This window comes from Chinchilla lanigera, unplaced genomic scaffold (genome assembly GCF_000276665.1).
Source record: "Chinchilla lanigera isolate Chin_1 unplaced genomic scaffold, ChiLan1.0 scaffold00030, whole genome shotgun sequence".
Taxonomy (NCBI): Eukaryota; Metazoa; Chordata; class Mammalia; order Rodentia; family Chinchillidae; genus Chinchilla; species Chinchilla lanigera.
This window is the reverse complement of record NW_004955431.1, coordinates 23,187,701-23,191,746: the sequence shown is the minus strand read 5'-3', so window position 1 is coordinate 23,191,746 and position 4,046 is coordinate 23,187,701.

The window sequence follows — 4,046 nt, the reverse complement described above, 5'->3', positions numbered from 1 at the left end:
CTTGCCAGGCAGGCGCTTTTGCCGCTGAGCTAAATCCCCAGCCCCTAGCCCAGCCCTCTTGTCTCACTGCCTCGTTCTTGTGTCTTTGTAAAACGTTTAGTGGGCTTTGGTGTGGAGAAGACCAGGGAGCGGGAAGAGGACTTACGATTTCTTCTTCATGCCCTGGAAAGCCAAACAAAACCCTTTCTCAGGGTTCAGAAAAGTATTTTGTTCTAGTCTTTGCCAGCTTTTCCACTTGCTCAGTGGTAATGAAGGAAAGCTGTGGGCGGGATTTAAAACGATGGTGTTGGGTTTGGTAAGGATTTTCAATTTACCTTTTAAAAGGGACCCAGCTGAGATATAATGCCTGGTATTGTCTTGTCAGCTTGAACCCGTGAATCGCTCACAGATTATATCTAGGATTTCAGCATTTCGTGAATAAGACTTTTATGCACCAAAAGTGTTTTACTTTTAAGATTGCTTGAATTCATGGTACAAAACCACTTACAAATTACCTTTCAAAAGGCCTTGCTTTTGTTCTCCCTCCCCCACCACCATTTTATTTTATTTTAATGAGAAAAGAACAAAAACAAAATACAAAAACAAAGTCAAAAACAAAACAACACAAAGACTATAAAAATGATACAGAATTTCAAAACAAGATGTTAGGAAATCAACAATGGTTGTTGTATTACTTATTGTTATCTTCAAAGTAGTTGCTCAGATTACCAGATGTAGGCATGCAAGATTGATCAAACAATTAAACATTAACTGTTCCTTTCAATAAACCAGTAGAATTTAGTAGTACAATTATCTTAGCTATTGTGTATGTGTATGTGTATATCTATCTATCTATCTATATATAAATGTATTTCCCTTTCTTCTTTCATTGTTTTCTTATTTCCCTCATCCCAGTTGTTCTTTTCTATTAAGCAGTTTCTTTCCCTTTCACAATATGTATTATACCTTTCAGTTTTATTTACTCTCTCAGGTTCTTAAACTAGGGAGATAATACAGTGTTTACACATGCGTGTCTGATTTATTTTGCTTATGAAAGTGAAAGATCCTTACAAATTATGGTCTCTAGTTGCATCCATTTATGTATAAATTTATCTATAAATTCGCCTATAAAAGCCTTGAATTTATCTTTATAGCTGAGTAATATTCCATTGTACAAAAGTACCATATTTTCTTATCCACTCCTCAGTTGATGGGCATTTGGATTGTTTCCAAAATTTAGCTATGACTAGTTGTGTTGCTATGAATATGGGTGCACATATATTGCTGTGGTATGATATTTTTAATTCTTCTGGGAAAATACCCAGAAGGGAAATGGCTGGGTGAAATGGGATCTCTAATCCTAATTTTTTGAGGAATCTCCAGACTGACTTCCAAAGTGGCTGCACCAGTCTACATTGCCACCAACAGTGGAGAAGTGTTCCTTTTCCCCCACAGCCCCTCCAGCATTTGTTGTTGGTTGATTTCTTGATGGTAGCCATTGTTTCTGGGGTAAGATGAAATCTCAGTGTTGTTTTAATTTGCATCTCTCAAACGACCAGTGATGTTGAACATTTTTTCATGTGTTTATTTGCCCTTTATATTTTTTCATCTGAGAAGTGTGTATTTATCTTAGATGCCCATTTTTGGATTGGCTCTTTGAATTTTGCGGGGGGGGGTCTGAGCTTTTTCAATTTGTTATATGTTCTAGATATAAGTTCTTTGTCTGAGGGACAGTTAGCTAAAATGATTTTCCACTCTATAGGTTGTCTTTTTACTCTATTTGTGATTTCTTTTGAAGTACAAAGGTTTTTTAATAGGATGAGATCTCAGTTGTTGATTCTTTGAAGTCTTTCCCATGCAGTTTGGGTTTTGTTCATGAAGACTGTACCTACTCCCATGTCTTCAAGATTTCAACCTACTTTCTCTTCCAGTAGATTTCCACTACCATTTTAATATGATGAGATGAATTAATCAAGGAATAGATAGCTAAAGAGGAAAAGACCCAGTTCACTTACAGAGATGTGTAACTGTGCACAAAGACAGATTGTGTGTGTGTGTGTGTGTGTGAGTGTGTGTGTGTGCACACAGCCAGTGTTTGCCAAGGCAGCACTCACATGTTTGATTTTCTGAATGCTCAGTGTAAACTGTGTGCCATAGCATTCGCTTGCATCCTCTAATTGCTCAATTGCAATAGATCAACAGCTGTCATCTGACTACTCAGCACCTGCTCCATGGAGACATGCAGAAAATAACAACCCAGAATACAAGGACTGGGAGTTTTTTTAAGGACAGCACAGAAACATCAACTGCCACCCATAAGATTACTAAGTCCAACATTAATTGCTTTCAAGGTTAAAGGAACAGAGGAAGACTGTTGGGCATGACCCCAGGCTGATAATCATCACTGTAGCCTCCTGAGAGTTTGGTTCATGAAGACAAGAGCTCTGTGACAAGGGTCTCCTCAGTGAATGTTGGAACAGCAACTGGAGCAGCCAGGGCAGGAGCCTTGGGAAATGATACCCAATATGCAGCTGTCAGACCAGCCCCTATGGTGTGTGCGGCAGGAACTAGTGTCTGCAGCAACTTAGTCACCATCTGTAGGGTTCCAGTATTCCCCGGCTCACTAGCAAAATCAGTGTCTCCCCTCCTCTTATTTCTCTTACCTTAAGAAAGGCGTTCAGGGCTGGAGACAAAACTCAGTGGTGCAGCTCCTGCCTGGCAAGTGTGAAGTCCTGAGTTCAATTCCCATACAAAAAAAAATTCATTCCCTCATAAAAGTGCTCTGAAAAGCAAAGGAAGGTGATAGTACTGGAATGATGAGGATTAAATCATGTTAGACCAATGTCAACTATGATGGTGGAGCAAGTATTCTTGATTGGCAGCTACTAAAGAGTCTTTAGTAGTCACAGGGTTAGACTTTTTGCAGTGTGGAGAACAGCACAAGGATTGGGAGAAAAGACAAGGCAAATTGGGGCTGGGGGTTTATCTCAGCGGCAAAAGCGCGCCTGCCTGGCAAGCGCAAGGTCGTGAGTTTGGTTCCCGGTACCGGAGAAAAACCAAAAAAAAAAAAAAAAAAAAAAAAAAAAAGACAAGGCAAATTAAGATAGGAGATGGAAATAACCTCTGGCAATGACACTACACTGACTTTGAACGTCATCTACAGATTGGAGAACAGAGAGTCTTTATTCAAATGATGTAGCCCATCCTTACAGCATAATGTCACAGCATTAAGTCCCCCGTCCTCATATGAGCGCATTTCCTAGGCAGCCTGATTTGATTCATTTTGGTGTCTGTGTTGAGAGGTTTAAATCACTGATTCTCAGTCGTGGCTACTCTTAGAGAATCGCCTGGGAGGGTTATAAAACACTGATTCATAGTACTACTTCCAGAGATGACCTGAGATAGGTCCTAGGCATCTGCATTTTTTTCAAAGCACTTCCAGTGATTTTAATATGCATGCAAAATTAAGCACTTTAAGAATTATCTTTCTTTTAATGCATCTGAAGGAAGCTTCAATTGTACCTGCTAAAACTGTTAAGATCTTGGATTTGAATTTGACACTGAGTTGCATGCCAAACCTGGAGAATACCTTTTCACTCTTCAGGCAATACCTGATTAAAGGTAATCCTTCACATAAAGGGAGATCGTTGTGATCAGAATATACACGTATTAATCCGAGTTTCCTCACATGTTTCCTTTCCAAGGTACTGCTGTAGAAATACAATCAGTTTAGAAAAAACAGGTTCAACTTTAGATTACAATATGAAGTTATATGCCATGAATTATTTCAAATCCTCATAGTCAAGATGTTAAAAAAGTAAAATATTCCTTGACCAGCTTGATTTAAACTTGTATCAATTGTGAGAAGAAAGTATCTCCATGAATTAATTACTGCCACCGGTTTCTCTCATGTCCACATCTGGTTTAAACATCTGTGTGGACTTTATGGACAGCCTAAAGAAAGGAAGAGTTATGGTCGGCTTAGAAAGATCCTTACAAATTACAAAAATTGGCAAACAAACAGCAACTAATTAATTGTTAATCCACATAGCATCCATTCAGGACTA